This window comes from Sinohyriopsis cumingii, unplaced genomic scaffold (assembly GCF_028554795.1).
Source record: "Sinohyriopsis cumingii isolate HCF-2022 unplaced genomic scaffold, ASM2855479v2 utg001742l, whole genome shotgun sequence".
Classification (NCBI taxonomy): Eukaryota; Metazoa; Mollusca; class Bivalvia; order Unionida; family Unionidae; genus Sinohyriopsis; species Sinohyriopsis cumingii.
Window position 1 is genome coordinate 451573 of NW_028316042.1, and position 10183 is coordinate 461755.

Consider the following 10183-nt stretch of genomic DNA (forward strand, 5'->3'; position numbering starts at 1 on the left):
CCACCTCACCTCTGTTCTTCTTTTTTAGGTTTTGAATCTCGGCTCGGGTATGTGAGAAATGTAAGAAAGCTTGTCAGTAGCTTCCCACGGGTTGTTTATTTTTCCACCAAATATACTTGCTGCCATGAATAGCCTATCATATGCTGAAAAATGGCGACTAACACGCAAACCAATTATTACACATCAATCGTTCTTCAGCAGAGAGTACCTGCTATGTGAACTCTATACAATTCCTTCAATTTATAGTCTCAATGAATCTTCTGCAAATGTCTTCACACTCTGCTTCCAAAATTTATTATGTTTACTTCATTTAGTTTACCTGTTCTCTTAGTTTGTTTTGGCAAAATTTCTAAAAGCAGGTTTTCATGAAGTGTAATATGTTTGATAAAAAGAAACACTTCAACTCAACATACAAAAGTATCATCTCAGCTTGAAAATAAAACATGAAGCCAAGAACTGTGCCAACAACGAAATAAATGTGCGCACAAAGAAGCCATTACTATTTTACGTTCAAGAAGACATAAAACATGTGTACACAACTACTTTAACAAATTTGCTATCTCCGGATGTAAGATCAATTATTGTATCTTTACAAGTAATAATAACTGAGTGATTAATACAGAGGAGTCTCGGGTTTCCACAATTCATACATTTAAAGTATGGCAATATTATTTTATTTTAAATTTGCACAATATCGTTTTAAATTTTGTAAATTGTACTTGCATGCAAACTGAATGAATTTAATTTACTTCTAATACCGTCTACAAAAATAAGCTAGATCACAAGAGGAGCGCTTGAATACAAAATTATATTATTAATGTCAAGTGTTCTCAAAAGTAACATGATAGGATCTTAAATACTCTGAAAAAAAACAAACAACATACTCCGGTGTAGAGTTACTAAAGGGAGGTAACTGGAGAAACTATTGACGAATCCTGTCAAGTGTCAATTTGCAGTTTGCCCTTTAAAATAAGATAAGATTAAAAAACTTCCGATGTAGAAGTATTCTGATGCACATGCCAATAATGTGTCAATTATTTAAACTGAACCTTTAAAATCAAATTATCATTCTTTCAGTTTCTATTAATTGAGAGCATCGATTTTGCATGAATTTTGTTGGATTTTAGTGGTATAAGTAAGTATGAATCTGCAAGTGACATTGAAATAAACGTTTCTTACCTTCATTTTTTGTGAAGAATTTCGATATACAGGCACATTAAAGTCGATACTGATTCCCAGAGAGGCAAAAATGTTATTCGGAATAAGTTCTGGGTTATTTCTTTCAGTTTTACATTCATTTATTTATTCCAATTGCTTGAATGTTTCATTTTAAAATACAGTCGGTTTTTTGTTTTGTTATATTTATTATTTCCTAACAGAAAAAAACATTATAGATAAATGTAAAAGCAAGTGTCTGGAAAAAGTTCGAATTGTCATCTGCTTAGTATGCACGAGTAGTTACACATAAACAGGTCACTATGAGAATATTACTCATTCTTAAACCTATACGGTATTTATCCGAATTGCTAAGACAAAATGCATCTCAAATTATTCATTGTTAAATTGTCATCTGCAAATTCCAAATAATGCGCAGAATTACGAACAATAAACGTATAATAACCGGTTGAATGTGTTAACTGGTGCAGTACTTTATCCACTGGCCCAATTTTCTTAGTGGAGTCTTTCAAACATGTAGGTTTCTAGATGAGATTAGTTGACTGTAAATTATATTACATGAAAAATCTTTGGATTTAATCGTCCGATCTTTATCAGTGGTGCACGCTGCTAATATCTGGATACTTGAACACGTTGATTCGTCCAGATTGTCCAATCCACAGTTGACTGTACGAAACTATGGCTATCTTTCCAGAAAGAAAATCACCTCCATTAGGTCTCAGGCAAGTCAGAATGTTGCCCTTATTGTCCAGTACTTCTACATAACCTTGATCAAGGGAAACAAGCAAGTGACCATGGTGATCAAAGATCAAATCATGAACTTGACGCATGCTTTTGAACGTCACGTTTCCTTTCTGGTCGAACAAGAAAATGTTTCCTTTCATGCCTTTTAGGTTGAATGGTTCTTGAAAACTTGCTGCTTGAAATGGGGGCGAAACTGGTGCACCAAAGAGAAAGGTACCGGATGTCAAGCCAGTTTTAGGATTTTGGACCGATTTTGCAGATTTAGGATGTTGTACATATTGTTGCCGATTGCCAACAGCCTCGCCAAACTGTCCAGTGGAAGTGCTGATGTCATTTGTGGTGTCTTGTGCACATAGTGCAAGAATGTCTGTGAATTTACACACAGAAACACGAACTAATGTCCTAAACATCGACCCCCGTGGTACATACTACCTTATAACCTTACCAGTTTCGTCGATGATCAATAATTTTGGTGGTACATTGCAACAAACAGCAATATTTCCATTGTCAAAAACAGCTAGGTCACCGGGAATAGACGATAACGTGCAATAGTTTGTGACTTTGTTGAATTCGCTAATTTTATAGATTGAGTTCTTTATTCAAAATATTTCTTTTGATCTTTGCAGCAACATCGATCGGATCTATTTTATGGTGGTCGTGAACCGCATCTTCACATGAAGGGCATATAAACTTCTCACAAGTTAAGCAATAACCATTGACAACGTTTGACTCGTGTTTGAAACATTTTGGCTGGTCAAACTTTTTGTTTTTAACTGTTTTCAAGCTGGTCAATTCATGTTCTCTTGTGATCTTAAGTTTTTTTTTTATGGAGTTTGGTACATTCATCACAGAATGTTTGTTCACATACCTCACAGTAAGATGTAGCCTTTGGCTTTGGTTCATCATCACAGTTTTCGCACAGAGAACCTATTTCTTCGGATTAGGTTTCTTCTGATTTCTCTTCCTCTTTTGTCTCGATATAGAAATTGGTGTGAAAAGAACTAGCCCCACCATCTGGGACGTCAATATCCGTCCTACACAATGGACATTGAAACTTGGAATCTGGTTTTGCTCTGGATATGTGTGACTCTAAGCATGCTTCACAGTAGCTATGAAAACATGGCAATATTTTGGGCCTTTTGTAAGGCTGTAGGCAAATTCCACAGTTGGATTGAAAATGCATGGCGGTCGCCATATTTGGCGAAAGTGAAAGGAAAGATTATATTCACCCCACACGAACGTGATGTATTATTGTTCAGCGTTCAGAACGAGGCACGTTATGCGACTGGTAATTATCGGGTAGTGGACTCCGCCAACAAATTCCACTGCCGACTACTTAGGTATGAGTCATTGTTAGTCCTACATGTAAGACATAGCACAAGTTGATTTTGTTTAGATGTTATGCCTTACTATCCAAATAACGGCCTTGTATAGCGTGTTCCGATGTCGTTGACATCGGAATGAGTAATCAAAGTTTCAGGGACATCAAACACACTTGGCAGCCTATATCGACACCCTTCCTCTAATTTATGTGTAATTAATATAATTACTCTGATGTCTGTATCCTGGCAGAATGAAAATATGATACTAGCAAATAATAAAATCACCATCTGGCAATGGAACTGCAGAAGAATCTTTAAAACCTATCAGAATTGCAGAACAAGCTGAATAATACGGCCGTAAAACCAAACGTAATCTGCCTACAGGAAACCCTCATAACACAAGAACACAAAAGCCTGCCCAGACTACAAGGCTATACCCAGGGAATCTTTAAAAACAGACCCATGGGACAGAAAGGGAGTGGTCTAGCAATTTTTGGATAGATACACTAATCTACTACGAAAGAATAGAAGTACCCCCTAACCTAAACATCAATAATAGCATCGAAATAGTGTCAGTAATGATAAATTTAATAACCACAAACATTCAAATAATAAATGCATACTACCCAGGGGGTACCTTCTGCCCTACCAACCTAATCTCACTAAGGGCAATCACTAATAACAACAACAACAATCTAATTATCTGTGGCGACTTCAACGCACACAGTGAATTATTGGGAGGTAAAAAGAAAGATCAAAGAGGGAAAATGGTTGAAAAATGGATAACTGAGAACAATCTGGTCATCTTAAATGACGGGTCGAACACTAGATTAAACCCTGAGGATGGCACTTTCTCAACCATAGACCTAACCATCACTGCCCCAAAATTGGCTCAAATAACAAATTGGTGGGTGGATCAAGAAGATACGTTAGGAAGTGACCATTTCCCAATCACAATCAATATTCAAACAAAAACTCAACATGTTCCAAACGAAACCCCACCTAAATGGAGGTACCAACAGGCAGACTGAGACCAATTCCAATTATTACTAGCTAGAGTAACTCCAGATAACTTAGAAAGCCCAACTATTATGATAACATAACAGACACAGTTATAGAGGCAGCTAACCGATGCATTCCAAAGACAACTAATATCCAAAATATAAACCCTGTACCATGGTGGACAAAACAGTGCACTATATCACATAAATACAAGGGCCTTAAATAAAACAAACTATAAAAACTGGTAAAATTAATCTATGGCAAACCTTTTGCTTTAAATTGAGTCTAAAATCAAACTCAAAACAAATATGGGACAAGATAAAAGCCATAAAAGGGAAAGCAACTACCTCAGCCAGAACATTTAAAAATGCCATAGCAAATCAAGATGAGGAAGACCTCCTTTTTCGAACATGAGTAGCAACAATAATCACACCAGAAACTTTCAAGAACACAAAAAGCTAATGGAGGAAACCGAACCTAAAATGTTTCAAGACCAAGGAACAAACGAATCTCACCTAAATAGCGACATCACAGTACATGAATGGGAGATAGCCCTACCATCCAAAAACGAAACAACCCCTGGTAAGGATGTTAGGTTACATTATCTACAAAAAACTACCTATCAATATAACAATTGCTATAATCAAACTCTTTAATAGGATATGGGATAAAGGTCAACTACCCACCAAATGGAAACAGGCCATAGTAATACCAATCCTCAAGCTAGGTAAAGATCCCAACAACATAAATTCGTACCGACCCATCTCCCTTGCAAACAATATTTGCAAAATAATGGAGACAATAATCGCAAATAGGTTAAAAGACCATCTAGAAACCAATAACCTACTCTCCATAAATCAATGTGGCTTTCGGAACAAACGGTCCACCACTGACCAACTTCTCAGATTGGAAACAGACATCAAACTCGCTTTTAACACACATAGGAAAACCGATCGCAACCTCATAGCGGTTTTTTTAGACCTAGAAAAAGCTTTCGACCTAGTATGGACCAAAGAACTAATGGACAAATTAAACCAATTTGGAATAACTGGACGCTTGTTCAACTTGATTGGCGATTTCCTCACAGCCCGGAAAATTACCACAAGAATAGGCAACACCCATTCGGAAGAATTTTCACTTGAAAATGGAACACCGCAAGGCAGTGTAATAAGTCCCCTACTATTTAACCTAATGGTAAGCGACCTTGACCTCAATGCAGCCTCCACAAAAATAAACTTGTCACAATTTGCAGATGATAGTGGCATATGGAGGAATGGAAATCCTGCCAAGAACACGGTAGTTAAAGAAATCCAGCAGAGCCTAGACAACATAGGGAGATGGGCGGACAAATGGGGTTTCAAAATATCTCATGAAAAAACTGTGGCAATCATATTCACCCACAAACGAAATAACAACCTAGTCTATCCAAACTTCTATATACAAAATCAATTAATCAAATACGTAACAGTAGTAAAATTCCTAGGAATGTTCTTTGACAACCACCTCACATAGAAACAGCACATTGAACAACTCACCCAGAATTGTAACAAAGATCTCAATTTACTCAGGAACATCACAGGGACTGACTGGGGATCCAACTAGGAAACCCTCCTCACGATATATAAAACTCTAATTAGATCAAAACTGGATTACAGTTGCCAAGCATATAGCTCGGCTAAGCAACCTGTACTACATTGACGCCACTATCCAGAGAAAAGCCTTACTATTATGCACAGGAACACTCCCATCAACATCATTAGAAAAACTACAAACACTGACAGGAGAACTACCCTTAAAATTACGTAGGCAAGAACTGCTCCTCCGATACTCCATTCGATTAGATACCCACCCAGACAACCATCCCACCAAAATAGCTATAAACAAGTGTAAAGTTGTCTTCAAACCCAAAATCATACCCACCACACCAAATGGCAAAGTAATCCTTGAACTAAGAGAAAAGATACCTCTACTAAAAAAAACAGGTAACAAACAATGCAGACCAGAACAAATCACCATGATTACAAAAACTACCAAGGATTAACATTGAAGCCACCAAATTAGGCAACAAAGAAGGACAAGAAAACTTACTAACACATGTACTGGTAAACGAAATCAACCAAAAGTACCCGGACTATCTTAAAATATATACCGATGGATCAAAAACAAACAACCCACCAAGAACAGCAGCAGCAGCAATAGTCATCCCTGAATTCAATATACAAACGGGATCCAGATTACCTGACTATTGCTCCATTTACACCACTGAATTCTGGGCTATACTTGAATCACTACAATGGATCAAAGACAACCAAATACCTAAAGCAGTCATTATAAGCGATTCCCTAAGCGGTATCAAATCGATTCAAAATCGCAATACACACTCTAGGGAACAATTCCTCGACAGAGCATGCCAATTAATCGACGATATCACCACAGCACATCAATTAGTCGAACTCATGTGGATACCGTCGCACATTGGAATCTCTGGCAACGAAACAGCAGACAAAGTTGCACAAACCAAACTAGGAGATCAAAACTATCAAGCTTAACTATAGCTCTACAGAAGCACTAAGCTTCGCACAAACATATATAGACCAAACATAACAAGATTTTTGGAACTCCTCCACAAAAGGTAAAAAGCACCATGAAACCCAAAATGCCGTAGATAGGAACATACAGCTACCTAAGGATACCTAATTAGAAAGAAAACCATAAACAGGATAATAAATAGAAAAACTAAACTAGCAAGCAGTTTTGGAAGGTTTATAGGACCCAAACCAGCAACCATTAACTGCTTTAACTGCCACACCACCGAAGATCTACACCACGTATTCAATAAATGCCCAAAATATCAACCCGCTCGGAAAATATTTATCAAAAACCAAAAAGAGATTGGATCACCACACACATACCCAGAGTTACTTATGGACTCTAATAAAAATAAACAATCAGCATATAAAAACATAAATAAATAAATTCATAGACTCAGAAGGACTTAGTAACAAAATATAATTAATATCCTCACAAAACCAAAGGGCCTAGTAACTAGCTAAATAAATTTAGAAGCCACCACATAAAAACCCATAACATATCATTCAATTTTATAAAATATTAATAAACAATTCACTTACGAAGCACCTATCAAAAACTAAGGAAACCGCAAAATCGGATGTCCTAGATGTCCTTAACGAACCGAGTAATCAGCTAGGACTCCGGTCCTAGATGTCCTTAACGAACCGTGTAATCGGCTAGGACTCCGGTCTCTTGCTAAATAAAGTATAAATAACATTCAATCTCTAAAAACATTAAAAAAAATAAATAACTTAAAGAGGCAATATCTTAAAACTTATAAATAACATAACGTAGAACGCACACCCTAAACACCTCGACAAGTAATATCATAATAATCTTGAAAATATCTCTTCATACATGATTTCTACTAACAACCTCTATAAACAGCATAGAACACCCCCGCCCTTTTTAGAACATTTTGAAAAATAAAATTAAAAAAAATCACAAGAAACACCAGGCAAATGCAACAAGAAACCAGCGATGTAAAGCAACCAGGACCGTTCTCGAGCTCTCCTTCCACTAATGACAGCCAACCATTCAACTGTAAGGGACCTTTATGGACCCACAGATTGAGGCCAAACTATCAGGATTCCTTGAACCCATAAAAGCCTGGGGGAGGTGGCACCATTCCCTTCCCCAGGAACAACTATCAGGCTGCGGTGCAGTCAGAAAAAAAGTGGCGCATGCACAGTGGTGCGCACGCCACTATATTTAAACTCAACAACAAAAATACTAGCAAATGGACGCATTTTCACGTTCCGTTAACATGATTTGAATTTGTTGCCATGCGACAGTAGTCGAGGTATGCCGAAGTAAGTTCAAGTAGGTACATGTTGGGGATAAGTTTCTTGAACGAAACGAACCGTTGCTTACACTTCCAATAGGCATAATAAATTTTTATTCGTTTTGTTAAAGAATAATATTTCAACTTAACCCGAATTCGGTATTACCGGCTTTCCTCGCTTTCCAGCCAAGTGAAATGTAGGCCAACGAAACTTGAAAAGAGGTCTATTTCTTTTGTGAGAATTTGAATTTATTAGAGAAAAGACATCAGAATAAGTAAAGTCTGACTAAAACATTATGACTTTACTTTGTTAAAAAACGTCGTTACTTTAGTTGTCAGTTGTTTGCAATATTCCTGAAAATGTGACTTTCGTAACGATGTTCGTCGACATCAAAACACGCTACACAGCGCCGTTAGTTAGGCTGTAAGACCTTGACGCCCACAACATAAATACCAGCGTCAGGTCTTACATGTAGGACTAGAGTCATTGTATGAAACCATGTTACGATGAAAGGAAATCCGAGCACTTCAAAAGCACCAACATTATAATGATCGTCTATATGTAATGGACTATATATGCAAATTATTCAACATCTCTCAGCTTTGCATGAAATTCTTAACATTTACCTAAATAATACATTACTTTGTACAAACAGTATTCACAACAAACTTGATTCTTACACACAACAGGTGATCCTCGAAATTATGTTACCTTCCACTAATCTTTAAAATTTCGATAAAACCGACTATAATCTCTAATTCAAAATTTAAACCTTTGCCGCCGAAATCCACAAGCTTAAAGTACCTGATCATTGAATAATGGTCCTTTAATTATTGGATAGTACTCAAAACTTAATGCTAATTATTTAGGGAAGCCATTTCAAGTTTTCTTTGGCCGAATTGTAGTGATTTTGACGTCCAGCGCATGGGGAGTGGGTGGATTATATTATTTGAGTTCAGTTGTTCACTATAACAGTACCGCGATTCAATTATAACACCAGTTTGATGGTAAGGGTATAACTTAAAAATGATTAAAATTACAAGTGATGCTAGCTTCCAGTGCTCCATAATATCTAAAGATAATTCACAACCACAAAAATTTAACTGTGTATTTGAATTAACCGAAGCGATATCCCTAGAAAGCAATGTGGATCCTGTCCATAAGGATGGCCAGGTACCGGTTTGCTGTCTTAAGGAACAGATAGACCAAAGTTGCTGGAGTGGCGTTACCAAAAACAATGTTTAAAATAGACACCCAAATAATTCCCTAAATAAATTATAAGAAATAAGGTAAAGCCTATTTAAACTAACAAAGAATGGCATTTAAAGAGTTTTTCTTACCGTCTTCAAAGTCCAGTTGCATACACAAATAACTACGCGAATAATCAACTGAGTAATCTGCATATACATTACACAAGCAGGCTAGAAAGAAATTTTCCTAATGTATAATAGTCTAGATTGTACTTCCATAAACATTCGAGATCCAGGTTATTTCAATAAAAATTTGAATACCAGTGCCAAGATTTGTTTCTTTTTTCATAATAGCAATTTTGCGGTGATTTCGTATTTTGCTGTCATAACAGCCATTTTGAGCACCAGTGGCTGAGTGTATTCCATTTAAAAATTTGGAAGAAAAGAAGGGGGTTCGCCAAGAAAAACGGCTAATTGTGGATGCAAGCTGGTTAAGCAGTTTAAGCTGGATAAAACATAACAAGTGGCCTTGGACCTAGAATTTCGATATCATTAAAATTTGACATGTATAGAAATACTGTATTAGGTGTCAAAAAACAGCGGGGTAGGTGACATTTTCATACAGGCTGCATTAGGACCCACGTAATAGCAATGTTTTACAGTTCAAAACAAGCTGCATTAAGTGTCACGTACCAGCAGGGTATGGCTTGTCAAGACAACACTTCAGAGTTAGAGGTTCTTGAAAAGCTCATTTTCTTCTCTCAGAAATTACTGCACGTTGAGAAGTTATGTAACTGATTATATTAATTATACCTTTCTTTTCACTTAACATAAAAATGTTTTCGACTGAATCTTGTACAGATTAATAAACCACTAAAACTGGACTATTATA